The sequence below is a fragment of the Hemicordylus capensis genome, chromosome 4 (genome assembly GCF_027244095.1).
Source record: "Hemicordylus capensis ecotype Gifberg chromosome 4, rHemCap1.1.pri, whole genome shotgun sequence".
NCBI classification, from domain to species: domain Eukaryota; kingdom Metazoa; phylum Chordata; class Lepidosauria; order Squamata; family Cordylidae; genus Hemicordylus; species Hemicordylus capensis.
In genome coordinates, this window is record NC_069660.1 from 139,553,283 (window position 1) to 139,570,783 (window position 17,501).

Here is a 17,501-nt window from a genome sequence, read left to right on the forward strand (position 1 = left end):
TAAAAAAAAAACACCCCAATTTAAATATAAAATTATTATTTTTTTAAAAAAAATTGATTTTTTTCTACTTTGTTGGTCAACTAACTAGTGAATCACTGCTGAGTAAAATTTTTGTCACTTTGTGCCTGCACTGTTTTAAACTCTCTTTTAACTGTTTAATAATTTTAAAAAACCTTTTTCCTGGCTCAAGTCATTTCAAAGCTGAGAGCTCCCAGTTGCATGACTCTTTGAGTGCACTCATATAACTTTTTTTAACTACTGAAAAAACCCTTGGTGAAGACCCCCATGGCTGTGAAACATCTTTACCTTTAGCTTTTGGGAGTGCATTTTGCTCTCCCTTTCTAGTACTGGAATACAGGAACATAGGAAGCTGCCTTATCCCAAGTCAGACCATTGTTCCATCCAGGGGCAGAGCCACTATTGGGCAAACGGGTTCAAAGGACCTTGCGGCCCCAGACACTGTCAGACGTGGGGGGCATTATTTTGCTCCCAAATGGCGCTGCGCAGCCCCGTTTGGGACCAAAATTGGCCCGCGCTGCGTTGGCAGCGTGGCCAGAGTGACTCTTCCTGCCGTTTAAAGGTAGGGAGAGCTGCTTCTGGCCTTGCTGCCAATGCAGCGGGGCCAATATCCCTCCCAAACAGGGCCCCATGGCCCCATATGGGAATGAAATAACGCCCCCACATCTTCATTGATGTGGGAGGGAGACCATGCCCCCGCATCTGACGTCAGACGTGGGGGGCATGGCTAGCCAACCCCCACATCTGATGTCAGATGTGGGGGCGGGGCCAAGGGGCTGTGGCAGCAGCAGAACCCGGGCCGCTGCCAGCCTCCCGCCGCCACTGGTTCCATCTAGTTCAGTATTGTCTACTCTGACTCGCAGCAGCTCTCCAAGGTTTCAGGCAGAAGCCTTACCCAGTCCTATCTAGAGATGCCAGGGACTGAACCTGGGACTTTCTGCCTGCAAAGCACTCAGACGATGGCCCTCTCCCCTAAGGTAAATATCTTGCAGCAGGCAGGCAAAGAGTCACCCATACAAATGCAAACCAAGGTGAACCCTGCTTAGCAAAGTGAACAATTCATGCTCACTGTCGCGAGATGGGCTTAATGTACATTGATTTAATAAATGTACAATTTGATCAACGATTTAATCAACAAAAAACAAAACCAAGTGACAAGGAGGACTGTCCCCCATCCCGCTCCCAGCACAGCTATTCCCCAATGTAGAAAGTCAACCATCTCCTCCTCAGCTTCACCAGTAGCGTTGGACTTGAGCGAGGGCTCTTAAAAATAGCATTATTATTTTTCTCATCATCTGGCAATTTGGACTGTAAATTCCTTTGAGACTGGAGCCTGTCCTCTTTGTTGGAGATGAACTTCCAGTGCATCGACCTTTTGCACCAACTATCCTAATGACCACTGGGGGCATTGGGAGTAGAGACAGTGAGTCAGTGTCTCCCTATCTGTCCCTACTCTATGACCCCTGAACTGACTCTGCAGCACTTCCTGTGCTGAGTCACAATCCTTCCTTTTCCTCCTAGAGAGCAGATGGAAACATCTCTCTCTCTCTCCTTACCTATCCACTATGTAGTCCTTTAGATTAGATATAGGTCTTTCCTGTCTAAGTGTATTTAACCAATAAATGTTTAGTGTTTAGTCACACAAGGATCTCCATGTGTTTTCTCTAAATAGCTGCAATATCCAAACCATCCTCTGCTACCTACTCTGTAACTGGAGTGTGTGCTCATTCCTTAGTGCTCTGCTGTTTTACCTATTGTGGGTAAAAATCAACAACCTCTAACACACTTGCCCATGAAACTCTGTAAACTATAGTGTACATTAATGCCACTCTATGCAGGAATATATAAACAACAAAGGCAACAAATTAATAAAGGACTGAAATTGAAACGTCATCCGGATAAGATGGTGGTACTGTTGGTTGGGGACTCTGCCAGTCTCTAAATGAGCTTGCATCCTTTTCTGGATGGTCTGGCACTCCCCCTGAAGGATCAGGCTCCTTTTGGAAACACTTCTTTTTGAAACAGTGGCAAGGAATGCCTTTCATCAGCTTCCACGGGTGTGCCAGCTTTGGCCTGACTGAGGCTTGACTTGGCCACAGTTAGCCATGCTGTAGCCACCTCCTCACTGGATTATATTATAACACACTTTCTGAGGGGTTGCCCTTGAAAGGTTTGGAAACTTCAGCTGGCAGCCTGATGGTTGACTGAGACTGCTGTTGGGAGCATTATGCTGCAATACTGCTAACTGGGCAAAGGGTTGCTTTCTGAAGTGGTGGCTTTCTTATATTTAATAAGGGGAGAACAACTGTCCCTATTTAACTCAGCATGATGTCTCTCCTAGCAACTGTTGCTGGTGTTTGCCTTGGGATTCTTTTTAGTTTAGGAACATAGGAAGTTGCCTTCTCCTATTGGTCCACCTAGCTCAGTATTGTCTACACAGACTGGCAGCGGCTTCTCCAAGGTTGCAGGCAGGAGTCTTTCTCAGCCCTATCTTGGAGAACCCAGGAAGGCAATTTGGAACCCTTCTGCATGTAAGCATGCATATGCTCTTCCCAGAGCAGCCCCATCCCCTAAGGGGAATATCTTACAGGCTAAAGCATGTAGTCTCCCATTCAAATGCAAATCAGGGTGGACCCTGCTTAGCAAAAGGGACAATTCATGCTTGCTACTACATGCCAGGATTGTACACCCTTTTGAGATAGGGAACCATCTTCTCATTCTTTTTGCTGTGTAAACTGCTTTGCCAACTTTGTTGTAAAGTGATATATAGATTGTATAAAATATTAATAATGTAATATGATGTGATCTGCACTGGCTGCCTATTCATTTCTGAGCTCAGTTCACGGTTCTGGTTGTTACATTTAAAGCCCAGCAATATGGGACCTGTGTATCTGAAGGACCATGAGGGCCTGCTTACTCGTTTGCATGAACGAAAGGCCTGACATGGTACCATATAAGGGTGCTTTGTATTGTACAGATTTCTATAACTTATTCAAATAAAGTTGCATGGTTGGTCTCTTAGAGCTGAGCTTGCAAAGAGGAAGTAGACAATTTGCAGGTTTTCAAATACTGCTGTAACTTGGGCTACTGCAAAAGTCTACTTTTGTTATGAAATTTAAATTTCAGAGAAAAAGTGAATTTTGCTAGCTGAAAAGCTAATGTTCATGTCTATAACTTGAGTCCTTTGGGATTGGGGATCATTCACACTTGAATTTGAAACTGATACTTGCAGACACAGACAATCCACTGTGTTCTGATATACAGCAGGGTTTGTTTTTTTAGAAGAAAACAGAAATAATTGGAACAAATTTCTCTGGATTCTGACATGTCAATTGAGAATGGAACAATGGGTTTATCCTCAAAAGCCACATCAAAAATACAGATCATGATGTGCAGAGTTTAGCCGTCAGTTGTTAATATGATCTGCAATTTTTCTGTAAACCTGGCAGATGACAGAACTACAGCTGGTGGGTATGTTGCAGTGAGTCTACAATATCCTTATTTATTTTTAATTTGGTAGTGTCAGATATGGATAGCTTTGGCCATTCTTTGAATTTGGACATCATGAATACCAAATAAAACAAACAAATGCAGATTGAATAGGGGCCACCAGTCTCATAGCTGCCTCGTAGCTGCCACCACTGCCGATCTTGCCAGTAATTCTAGCCGCCATGTGTGCAGGGGTGGGTGGGTGAGACAAGCAGGCATCCCTCCCTGTGGCTGCGGAGGTGGGCAGAGCAGGAGCGGCCACTGAGCCTGGCTGTTTGGTCCAGCGGCCCTTGAGAACGAGGTGCTCCAGTGTTTCTGCACAGTTCTATTCAAACTGCGCAGGTGCACCTTGCAGTTCTCAAGGGCCGCTGGGCTGAATCGCCAGGCCCAGCAGCTGCTCCCGCCTTGTCTGCTGCCACCGGGGGGGGATGCCACCCCCACCCCTCAGTCGCGTACATAGTGGCTGGAATTACTGGCAAGATTGGTGATTCAACCTCATGGCAATGGCAAACAGGGCTCGCTGCAGCAGCTCACGACAGTGGTGGGGAGGGGCTCCCAGCGGTGGGGGGGGGCCTCATGGCGGGGGCGGTCCAGGCACCCAAACTACCTAGGTGTGCCACTGCTCATAGTCTGACTCTGTATACAGCAGCTTCACAATGTTCATGCTCAAATATTGCACCAACAATAGTTGCAGAACACTAGGCAGGTCTTCTGCCCAACGACAGTTCCTAACCAGCTTCAAATGAGGGATACCAACTTCCAGCAGCCCACTGTAGCTGTGCCTATACCATCAGCTTGATGTTGAGGCAGTATCGGTAGATAATGTTTATCTTCGCCAGTTGATGTGCAGCTGTTAAAACACAAGAATAGATGAAACAGTCAAATGTGTTTTCTTTTATTATTTATTTACTTGATTTCTATACCGCCCTTCCAAAAATGGCTCAGGGTGGTTTACACAGAGAAATAATAAATAAATAAGATGGATCCCTGTCCCCAAAGGGCTCACAATCTAAAAGAAACATGAGATAGACACCAGCAACAGTCACTGGAGGTACTGTGCTGAGGGTGGATATGGCCAGTTGCTCTCCCCCTGCTAAATAAAGAGAATCACCAGGTTAAAAGGTGCCTCTTTGCCAAGTTAGCAGGGTTTCTTGTTGTTTTCCTGGTCAGTTGGCATTGGCAACCCTACTACAGACTCTGGTTAAGTGGGAAACCTAGTTAGCCCTTGCCATGACTATTATTGGTGCCCCATCCCATCTCTCCCCTTTGTAGGCCTTTCCATTTCTCATAGAAGCATTCTTGTTCCCCTCAGAGAGGTCTCTGCCCCCACAAGATTTAGTCCAGAAATAAAAGATTTAGTCTATAGTCTATAGATTTAGTCCAGAAATAAAAATTCTGCTCTTTGATCTGCAGAATGCCTAGAAAGCATGTTTACTTTAGATTGAAGGTCCCAAGAAATATGCAGAGTGACCAGACTGGAGAATATTTAGCCTATGCACCACTGCTCAGCTCTTACTGAAGAAGGATAGACACCTCAGGAGCTGAGCCAAGAAAGTCACTTTGCACCAATTGCCCAAAGCAGGTCAGGTGTAACTCCCTGACCCCTGTAAAGATTTCATAAGAACAGCCTTGCTGGATCAGGTCCAAGGCCTATCTAGTCCAGCATCCTGTTTCACACAGTGGCCCAGCAGATGCCTCTGAGAAGCCCACAGGCGAAAGGTGAGGGCATGCCCTCAATCTTGCTGTTGCTCCCGTGCAACTAGAGGAATCTTGCCTCTGATTTTTGGGTCAGACTTGCTTGTTGGTCTGAGCAATTGGGTTTGTTCTAGACGGAACATTTTTACCAAAGCTGGGTTTGACAATAGGTGGCACCTTTTCTTATTTAAGCTATTCTTTCCCCAGTTCTTATGAAAGATAATACAATCACTATTCTTCAAATTGTGCTTCACTTCACAATGGAGACCCATCATCAATGAGAGCATGATGATGTGGAGTTGTGTATCCTGCTGTGCGTGTCCCATAGCAGGTGAGAAGTTTAATCTTTCTGGCAATGAGAAGAATACTTTTCTTTCTTGAACGGCTGTTCTAATGAGCTCTGTCACAATTTGCTCTCTAAGATGCAAAGCACATTCACATGAAGGTCTGGGAATTGTAAAGCTTAGAGGCTAAATGAAAATAGCTTCTTGGTTGGTATTTGCTAGTGGCACTTTGAGAGATAAAACAGATCACATGGACTTCTACAGCTTTATATAAAAACCAAATAGATCTACTTGTGAGGTTTGGCAAGTGTGCCTTTCCCTTCTAGTTTGTTGTGCCCAGATTTTGTTAATCTGCTGCAGCATTTATACTTGTGGCATTTGAACAGTTCATCTACATATAAGGGCCCAACTACACTACCAATGTTAATAGACCACCAGTTTTAATCATGCCCTCTTTTCTTGAATTGTAGCTCTGGGGGAGAATTCTCAGCACACCACAAAACTAATTGTTTTCAGGATTCTTTGGAGGAAGCCATGGCAATTAAAAGGGCATACTTCTTTTGACATTCTTAGTGTTCTGAAGAAATTAAGAACGGCAGTGCTGTTGGGGCACTGGACTCTTTGCAGGTTCTGGGGCCCTGGCAAATATCTGGATGAGTTGGCTTCTCAAAGCAATCCCATTCCTCATTATCAATCACATCCTTCCTCTAAGGAGCTCAGTGTGCCATATATGAGGATTAGGCCAGTTGATCCTCAATCCTATGAGGCAGGTTAAGCTGTGAGGCAGGTTAAGCTGGGGTAAGGGGGGGGGGAGGCCTAAGGTCATCTAATGAACATCATGGCTGAACCTTAGTTTTCCTGGTCCAGGTCCTCCGCTGCACCACACTGCCTCTCTCTCTCTAACCCGGTCCACTATACTGAGTCCTGTAGAACCAACACAAATCAGTTTTGAGAATAACAACTAGATTTCCATGCTTAGAATTCTCCAGCAGAGAAAGATATGTAATCAAAGTATCTTCCCCATCCCCCGCAACTAACAGATGGGGACATACAGCCTCTCCCATCACAAGCACAAAAAAGCTGGAAACATTGGCACCCAAATGAATTTCCCCCACTCCAGAAAGGAGATTAAGAAATGGGAGCTGTTTTTGGAAACCTAATCAGATTGCAAATGATCCCTGGGGAGATCCTATGAATTTGTTGTTGTAGCCTGTGAACCTCATTAAAAGGCAGCTCCATTCTGCTAATCACAGAGGGGGAGCTGTGAGCAGGGTGTGCTGACTAGAGTCAGATATATGTGATATTACCCTCAAAATGATCATATTTATTTCCAATCCGCTCTAGCATGCAAGTACCACATTTCTATGCCTTCTTTCTTTTACATTTCTAATTCCCAAGGAAAGCTTATATCCTAACCCACAAGTTGATGATAGGTGTATCCCCATTATGCTTCCTGTTAGAAAAATCTATTATGCTGTAAAAGCTTTCTTCACAGAATCATTAATGGATTTGGGTTGGGAGGCAGAGAACGCAAGAGCAAGTATCTTGTAAACAGTCACCCCTTCCAATTAATTGGGATAGCCCAATTATCATATCTATCTATCTATCTATCTATCTATCTATCTATCTATCTATCTATCTATCTATCTATCTCCCACACTGTCAAGAGCTAAACTTTTCTGTGTCAAGCTGCCAATACCCTGGGCCATCCAGGTTTATTCCCAGGTTTATTCTAGTGTTTGTAATTGGAGATTGGCAGAATTCAGTATATTTTCACAAAGACTGGAATGTAAAGAAGAAGTGGGGAAAGGGGAGGCTTGCAGTTGTGGATGGTAGGTTTAATGATTTAGTACTGTAATACTTCTATGAGTCTGAGAGGCACTTCACATCATCTCAATTTTAATTGTCTCATGATCATAGGAACATAGGAAGCTGTCATATACCGAGTCAGACCATAGGTCCATCTACTCAGTATTGTCTACACAGACTGGCAGCAGCTTCTCCAAGGTTGCAGGCAGGAATCTCTCTCAGTCCTATCTTGGAGTTGCCAGGGAGGGAACTTGGAACCTAGATGCTCTTCCCAGAGTGGCCCCATCTCCTAAAGGGAATATCTTACAGTGCTCACATGTACTCTCCTGTTCAAATGCAACCAGGGCAGACCCTGCTTAGCTAAGGGGACAAGTCATGCTTGCTACCACAAGACCAGCTCTCCTGTCCAGGTGGAGCTCAGCTGAGATAGCAGTCATGGGACACTAAGCTTCTTTCATATTACGCTTACTTCATACTATCAGAACACTTTTATGCGATAAAAATATCTGGCCCAGACAATTGATTTCTAATAGCCATTTCACACAGCTAAAGTATCATGATAGTTGCAGTTATCAGCCCAGTTCAGCTGCAACCATGGCTTAGTGCTATGTGAATGAGCTTAATGGAGCTGTAGGCTTGCATGCTACCCATTCCCATCTCTTCTAGGAGTGAAAGCTTTTGTTTCCCCCTTAAAACAAACTGAAAGTTTTCAGATTTCCTGGTTATAGATCAGGCTGTAACGCTCTGGAGTTATTTTAAGACTAGATATTCTGGGCTGGGTGTATTTTGATTCTAAAGGGAGCACAGAAAAATGGCAGAATGTGGTGGCAGATGCACAGCTTAGCTTCCTGAGAATCTCAGTAGCTCCTTCCTTCCTCCCTCCCTCCCTCCCTAAAATTAGAGAATAAGAACAGCCCTGCTGGAGTTTAGTGTCATCTGAAAAATTTGGCCACCTTGCTGCTTACCCCAACTTCTAGATAATTTATGAATAATTAAAAAGCACTGGTCCTAGTACATATCCCTGGGGGACCCTACTTCTTACTTCCCTTCATTTAAAAACTGTCCACTGATTCCTACCCTCTGTTTCCTGTCCTTTAACCAATCCACATATGAACCTTTTCAGAATCCATGCTGATTCTCCTTCAGCAAGGCATGTTCTTCTGTATGTTTAACAGTACACTTTCTATCATTTTATCCAGAACATACATTAACCTAACTGGCCTGTAATTACCTAGATCCCCCCTGGATCCCTTTTTGAAAATCGGTGTTAACATTACTTTTCAGTCTTCTGGTAGGGATGAGTTACTTTTCCCAAACTCCTCATTTTTGAGAAGGTTCCTCTTCTGAAGTCCATAGTGTCCATGTTAGACTTCCTTAGAAAATCTCAACTTGCACATATGCTGAATGTGCATATATGCTCCTGGCTGTCCTTCACACCCTCCCAGACATCTTGGGTTTTAAACAATTTAAGCCATACCCCTGATGGGGTGTGTGGAGAAGACCAGAGGTGGAGCCACCATTGGGCCAACGGGTTCAAAGAACCTGGGCTGCGCCCAATCAGGGGCCTCATCTCGTGGCCCTGACACCTCCCACCCCCTGCGTCTGATATCAGCATCAGGGGTGCTGGTTTAGCTCCCGAGTGAAATTTCAGGAGTTAAATGGTCCCGTTCGGGATTTAAACTCCCCATTCGGTAGTTAAATGGCCGCTGCATTCATGGCACGGCCAGAAGCGGTTCTTCCCTGCTTTAAGGCAGGGAACAGCTGCTCTTGGCTGCGCTGCGAACGCAGTGCCAGCCCCAGACTAGCTCCTGAAGGGGCCACACAGGCTCAGCCCCTTCGGGAGTTAAATGGCCAGCGCTGCGAATGCCCAGTGATGCACATTGGGGTTTTTTTGCTCCAATGTGCATCACTTTACACTTACTTAAACTGAACCACATTTGCCATTTTGTTGGCCATTCATCCAGTTTGGAGAGATCCTTTTGGAGTTCCTCACAATCTGTTTTGGATTTCACAACCCTAAATGTCATCTGAAAATTAAAAAGCATTTATGAATAAATAATTTATTAATTTATAATATATAACTATTCATAATTAATTTATGAATAAATTTAAAAGGTGAGGCACCCACTCACCTTTAGGCAGGGAAGAGCCACTCCTGGTTGTGCTGCGAATGCAGCGCCAGCCCAAATCTAACTCCCAAAGGGGCCGTGTGGACCCTTTGGGAGTTAAATGGCCGGTGCTGCGAACGCAGTGCCGGCCCCTAACACACACCCCTGAACGCAGCTGCAGGGCTCCATTCGGGAGCCAGACCATGCCCCCTGCGTCTGATGTCAGACGCGGGGGGCAGGGTGAGCGGGGCCGCTGCGGCCCGCCACTGATGCTTCTGGTTGGGAAGCAGCACACACAGCACCCCAGTATAAGCCACTGGGGCTGGGGCTGGCTACAAGCAATAATAATAATAATAATAATAATAATAATAATAATAATAATAAATAATCGGCATAGCAATACCAGGGGATAGCAGAATAGAAGAAAAAGAAATAGAAAAAATCACCAAATACAAAGAGCTACAAATTGAAATGGAAAGGCTGTGGCAGAAAAAGACCAAAATAATCCCAGTGGTCATTGGCGCCCTGGGTGCAGTTCCAAAAGACCTTGAAGAGCACCTCAACTCCTTAGGGGCCACAGAAATCACCATCAGCCAATTACAAAAAGCAGCTTTACTGGGAACAGCCTATATTCTGCAATGATATCTATAACAACAGCAACAACATTGACAATAAAATTCAGCCATCCGATCCCAGGTCCTTGGGAAGGACTCGATGTCTGGATAAAACAAACCAGTCAATAACACCTGTCTGACTGTGTAAATAAATAATAATTAATATAATTAAAAATAAATATTCCAAGCAGGACCCAGTTAAGCCACTGGTGCTGCTGGTACAATTAAAAAAGAAAGAAAAGCAGTTGTTGGTACTGCATTTAAGGTTAAAAAAAAATTAGAAAGACAGAGCAGGCACTTTCGGTCTCTCTACACTCACTGCTGGGCCAGGCAGGCAGGCCAGGCAAGCCCAGACCACAATCTCTACTTTCCTCACAGTACTGCTGCAATCTCTCTGTGTATCTCATCCCTTCTCTCCTCTCCTGAGGCACAGAAGCAATGGCTCTCTCTGCCTCCATGCAGCCCCTTAAATACATCTCGAAAATCCCTCCTTTGTCCTCCCCCCTCCCTTCCCCCCTGCAAATGGGACACAGTTCCCATTGTCAACACTTGATTTGAAAGACAACAAACCAACCATGAAGCAAAGAAATCTCAAGCCATTCAGAAGCCAGTGCCAAAAAACCAATCAGCAATTGGAAAAACATGGAGACAAAATGGTGCCCGCAATGTGAATCCCGTGAATTGATTTGTGAGTAATTGGGGGAGATTTGATTGGTGGATGAATCAGCCCCTTCTTTTAAGGGGCAATTTTATTTGAAATCAAATCCACAAATCGCCCCAATTCACTGTGAATCGTTTTGCAGGCAAATTGAATTGCACATCCCTAACCGATGTTCAGCTGTGTAACCAAGTGTTGGAATAGCAAGAGCTGCATATTATTTCCATTCAGAAGCAAAGGGCTTTGTGGCCCTGTTGGGAACCAGGTGGTGGTGGTGGTGGGGAGAAATACTGGGATTGCATCCCTGTCTGTCCCTGCAGCCCTACACCACTGTTTCCAACATGTGGTGAGCTGTTGATGTGAAGTGTTTGTGTATGCAGAACCTGCATGTAGTATATGCCCCATCTCCCCCACAGCTGATGCTGTATGTGGCAGTCACTTCACATGAATGGCTCGCTATGAACAGAGGGGCTGTTGCGCAGTCAAGTTTGAAGTGGTGACCAATGACCTGGATTCCTATGCAAGTAGATCACATGTGCAGCTCAGTCAGGGCTGTATATATGGCAGGAAATAAATAATCCAGATTTTACCCTAATGTAAACCCAGATTTTTGACCTGTATCAATCTTTTAAAAGAAGCTTTTAAAAACGATATGTAATTGGGTCTTTGGTTTTTAAATGATGGTTTTATCTTGTGCATTTATATTTGCTGCTGTCTTGCATGATCTTTCATTTTATTATGTTGTTATTGTCTTTTATTGTTTTATTCTAGATATTATGTTTTTACTCTTTTATGGTAAGTTGCCCGAGCAGCAGTGTGCTGGAGGGGTGGGATGTAAATATTTTAAATAACTAAAATAAATAATAAATTAATCTTGCAAATGACATACTGTAATGCTGAATAAGAGACACACTATGCACATTTATTTTGCAATTTGTGTTATTTTGCATACTTTATTCTACAACTGCTGGTTGCCCCTGGCAATCAGATCTGACAATTTCCCCTGACTTCTGTATGTAGAATACAGCCTTATAAGAATCTCAACTCTCATTTTTAAAAATCAACTTTCTAGTACGTATGATTGGATGAAAGATTTAAAACTAAACCATTAGTTTTAAATCTTTCATCACAACCATAAGGACAAGAAAGCTGTTTTTTTAAATGACTGCTGAGATTCTTATAAGGCTGTATTCTACATGCAGAACAACATTCTTCCACTTTCCTGCACTCTTATGGAATCCCCGGCTTCCATAAAATACACTTAAAATAAGACTAGTCTCTTCGGATCTCTTTCCTCTTCTGTCATTTCCAGATTACAGTTCCTCAGTGCACACAAAAATATGTTTGTCTGGCCCTTTTGACTATAGAATTAATTCTGTTCCTATTATTTCAGTTCTTGAAGTCATTTTTCTCCTGCATTCACAATGCCTTCTGGCTTGATGTCATAAACAAAACCTCATCAATACACTCTTATTTCCTTCCCCCTGGTAAGGAATGAAATATTGAATGAAATCAGCCCATAGTTGATCCCCAGGGAACTCCATTGGTTACTTCTCGCCAGTTTGAAAGTTTGCCTTTTAGCAAAATGCTTTGGCTGTAAACTTGTACACAGCTAGGCTGCTTAAATCCCAATATAGTCAATGAGATTTAAGCAGCCTTATCAAGGTTGTAAACCTTGTCTTCTGCTCTTTAACTAGTTCTATACCTCTCCTAGAATACGTAACACAATCCAAATAGAACCATTTAAATAATAATTTCATATTATCTGTATTGTAGCAATATATTACTAAAATACAAATTGACTAGATTTACTGTATTCGTCTTGACCTGAAACAACTATTTTTACTAGGAAAGATGTCAGATTTGAATAGTTTATCAAAATATTATTTTAGTGAGCTCATGTAGACTTACATCCTATATGCAATCTTTGCAAAGAACATTGTTGTTGTTTTTTAACAACAACAAATATTGACTGTTCTATTCTCCAGTTGCCAGATAATCCCTCTCTGCAAACTTATTGATTCATTAAAAATCTTTGCCAGGGGGGCTGCTAATTTGTTTCAGTTCTATTAATATATTTGAAGAGAGATTATCTGCCTACCCTATACCTGCATTAATTAAGAGCATTGACCCTGGTTGGGGGTTCCAGACATTACAGCCTATGGGAAATACAAGACACATTAGTCACTTGGTCTTCCTGTTCTCTGTGTTTTTTTGTAATGTCGGGATTGGGAAGTGAGTACCTCCTCCCATGGTGAGAAAGAGGTGTGTTCTCCCAATCAGGGGATAGCTTGCACATCTGCCTCTAATGAAGATGCATGAGTATTGGGCCTTGCAATACATCACAGAGAACAAGTGTCATTCTCATTTCCTGTTCTTCCCACCACATTTTGTAACTGAAACCGAAATTGGGTGCACATATGCCCATAAGCACATGCAACTCCACCAACCCTATAGATCCTTTTTCACCACTGCCTTTTTTCAGTATCACCCATTTTATTAAAAATGAAAATAGTCATGCAGTATTTGTGGCATACTTCCTTAATCACTAATCACCTTCCTGACTTTGTTATTCAATGGCCTTTTTGTCCTCTTCGTATTTCTTAATCTTTAAAACATTTTCGAGATACATATATAAAATATTTCTATAACCATTTGATTTGCAGCCTGATCCACGGACTGGTTGAGATGAGTGCGTGGTTTGCAGTTGGTAGCGTCCTTATGGGGCTGTCCCTGCTCTGAGATACGGTAGCAGCAAAGCAGAATTGGATACTACAACTAGGATCCCACTCCACTGCTGAAGAGACAAGCTGCCAGTTTAAAAGTAGCTTGCTTTTTTGGTGGTGGTGTAAAATGCTGTGATTTTTTCAAAAAGCCAAAACAGCAAGCATGCACAGCTTTCACCTGCATACGTCTCTTCTGTAGATCATCATCTATATGTTTACAATGAAGGAGTACTTACTTGACAGAAACTGATGGATTTCTTTTTTGCTCATCCGGGTCTACAGGAGTCACTCTCCATTAATAACAAATACCTTTCTCATGCAAAAGTATTTTCTTCTCTGCAAATACTGTCATTCTTAGGAACACAGGAAGCTGCCGTATACTGAGTCAGACCATTGGTCTATCTAGCTCAGTATTGTCTACACAGACTGGCAGTGGCTTCTCCAAAGTTGCAGGCAGGAATCTCTCTCAGCCCTGTCTTGGAGATGCCAGGGAGGGGACTTGAAACCTTCTGCTCTTTCCAGAGCAGCTCCATCCCCTAAGGGGAATATCTTACAGTGCTCACACTTCTAGTCTCCCATTCATACACAACCAGGGCAGACCCTGCTTAACTAAAGGGACAAATCATGCTTGCTACCACAAGATCAGTTTATTACTAGGAAGTTCATCTGAAATCAGCGGACTCAATCACAAAGGATTTGAATTCTGGTGTCACATACTGACTAAGGGTCTGAGCCTTCAACCAGGAAATCCTTGGTTAAAAAGTTCCCTCCTCTATGCATGCAGTCCGTGACCTCAGGAAAACTGGTCTCTCTGTGCTAGTTAAGGGGAAGGCATTTGGTGCAGAAAGGAACCATGTGGAACTAGGCAAGGGGCTTGTTGACATTTGGCACATACTGGGGTTGGCCCTGGGATTGGAATTGATCTGTTGCTGCCTTGTAGGGGACGAGTGAAGATGCTGCTTGCCTCTATCGGATGCTGAGGTGTATATCTGTAAATAAACCAAATATTCTAAAGATAGCTAAAGCCACGGGTGATTTCTCCTCCAAAGGAAGCCAAATCCCAAGTAGTACTGTCTCTGAAATGTCTCACTGCTTGTGGGACAGTGGGGAATATACAACTGTATCTATTTTTACAACAGGAGAGTAAATCTTGAATCTGCATCTGCTAAGATCTGTTTGGATGCCTCTCCCATTTGACCAATCAGTACTGTAGCCCTCATTGTTGTCATGGAGAAAGTAACAACAACAACAACAATTTATATACTGCTTTTCAACAAAAGTTTCCAAAGTGGTTTACATAGAGATTAAATAAATAAGAAAGTAAGTCCATAGAGTCCAAAGAGCTATTATTCCATAGCTCTGTCCATCCTGATTCTATCTTGTCCACCTGGAGATTGAATGCTGCATTCAGCTACATGTGCCACTCAAATTTCATGTATGATTTATGCCGGAAAATGTAAGAGGACACATTTGCATATCTATACATAGTTGCAGAGATGCATCCTAGCAAATTTACTCAGCGGGCACAGGCTGCAAGTGATACTTCTGTGGAGGAAACTGGTGAGATGCAGAGAGATAAAAGTGTATATTCAGCATGTTGCAGTTTTTGGGTCCCAAAGGGATATCAAAGTTGGAGTGGGCCCTGAGACAAGTGAAGAGAGGCCCCTGCTCCCCCACCACCTTCTTCATAGATGTGCAAGGGGGAAAGCAAAGAGCAAGCTGTCACCCAGCTGCCAACCCCCTTCCCTCAGGGACCCAAGGACATTTGTTCTCCCTTGTTCAATTGTAGTGATGCCTCTGGGTCTTTCATAGGAACACAGGAAGCTGCCATATACTGAGTCAGGTCCAGCTAGCTCAGTATTGTCTAGACTAGGGATTCTCAACGTTGGGTCCCCAGATGTTATTGTCCCCAGTGGCCTTTTGTTGGGGATTATGGGAGTTAATAATCCCCAATAACAATAATATTGGACAATAAGTCCAATAACATCTGAGGACCCAACGTTGAGAATCCCTGGTCTAGACAGACTGGCAGTGGCTTCTCCAAGGTTGCAGAAATTCTTCCCAGAGCGGCTCCATCCCCTAAGGGGAATATCTTACAGTGCTCACACATCAAGTCTCCCATTCATATGCAACCAGGACAGATCCTGCTTAGCTAAGGGGACAAGTCATGCTTGCTACCACAAGACCAGCTCTCCTCTCCTTCAAAACATGCCTGTTATTATACTCTGAAAGGAAGCAGATTTTATCTGTATATGCTGATGTCTAGTAACCTGGCACCATACCATCCAAAAAGTATCTTTGCTTCTCATATCTAGTGTTTGGTGCTTTGTCTCCCATCCCAGGTCTCATGTATTTTCCTCACTGCAATTCAGATTTCTTGCCTCTTCATTTGGCCCTTGTTCCCGACTAAGTTGACGTATGTCATCTCATGTTCAGGGTTCCAATGTCAGATTCTAGTTAATTGGACATATTTGCCCAGGACATTGCTGTCTGATTGAAAATCCCTAGAAATGTGCTCTGCAGAGTAACATTATGCAGTAACAATGGGATTCCAACTTGTTATGTGCATGTGTTAAGCTGTAGTGTCTGGATCTCTGCTCTGGCTAGCCTTGGAGCATCTGTTTATCTGTCAGAGAAACAGTCTCTCTCTCTCTCTCTCTCTCTCTCACACACACACACACACACACACACACATTTTCCTGCTCCCGCTCTGTTTCTCGAATGCGGCCCTATGTTTGGAAGCAGGACTAATTAGGATTGTGGCCCTGGCTTGGCTATGTACGATTAATTATTGGCTCAAAATCCATATTCATGGCTTAGGCCTTGTCCCATGGGTTTTAAAAGATGAATTTAAGTCATCTTGGACCAAGAATGTCCAGGCCATCTTGGGCAACTGTGGCTTTTCAGATCCGTTTTATGTCCCCTGGGTCCTGATGTAACTAAAAAGATCTCGAAACAGAGGATTTTGGACCTAGAGAAACAAAGGGACCTAAGTGCGGCCTCCCTTGGAACTAACTGTGATAAATTTTTTAATTACCTTATGCTGGCAGCTTATCTTATGTTGTTGTCGGTCCTAAGTCAGAGGAGAGCTTTTTCGCAAGCTTGGTTTAATGTTCTGCCCTCTGCGGTTTTGGAGAGAAGATATAAGAGAATTCCCTGAAGGAATCACCTATGCCCTTGTGGCGCAGGAGTGGCTGAGACAATCGCTCATGTTTTCCTCTATTGTCCTTTCTACAAATCTATTTGCTCCAACTGGATTGAGCCTCATCTTAGAAAATATCCGGGTCATTCTGATGAGTATTATGTTGCCTATTTTTTGTCAGATCAGTATAAGGCAATCACTGGGTCCACGGCAAGATTTTGTGTAGCGGCTATAAAGATAAGGAATGAACAAATTAGTTTTTAAACATTTATTTTATATGTATATTTATGTGCCTATCCCCCCCCCTTTTATATTATAACTAGTATTTTTAAGCCCGTTAAAATAACGGGCGCTAGTACCTTTTTGTTGTTGTTGTTTCCTTGTTCCTCCCCCTCTCCCACTCCAGCTTGCCCCACTCCCTCTTGCCCTCCCCCACTCCCTCTTGCCCTCCCCCCTGCCCAGAAGTCTCTTGCGCTCCACCCACCACCCACCCACCCGGCAACTTCACTCACTTGACGAAAGTGGGCCCGGGCCCAGTCTTCCCCTCGCCACCGCCTCCATGGCCACGCTGCCGGTCCGGTCCGGTCCGGGCCACCCCCGCCCCCGCCCCCGCCTTACATTCTGGCCGGGCAATGGCCCTACGGTCTCTCAGCCACCCGGCTTTGGCGGCGGCGCCAGGCCTCAGAGGCGGCTCCGCCACCACCTCGGGTGGCTTCCCCCGCCGCCTCCTCCCCCCACCAGGCTTTGGTGGCGTGGCCAGGCCTCGGCCATGGCTCCGCCGCCGCCTCAGCCGCGCCGCGTCCTCTGGCCAAGGCGGCGGCTTCAACGCTGCCTGGGCCAGTGTCCCCCGCCGCCGCTTACCCGGCGTCTTCGGGGCGGCCGCTTCTGGCTGCCCAAGATGGCCGCCGGGTGCTGGTGGTCGTGTCTCCCTGGCTCTGTTCTGGGCATGCGCTTCGCT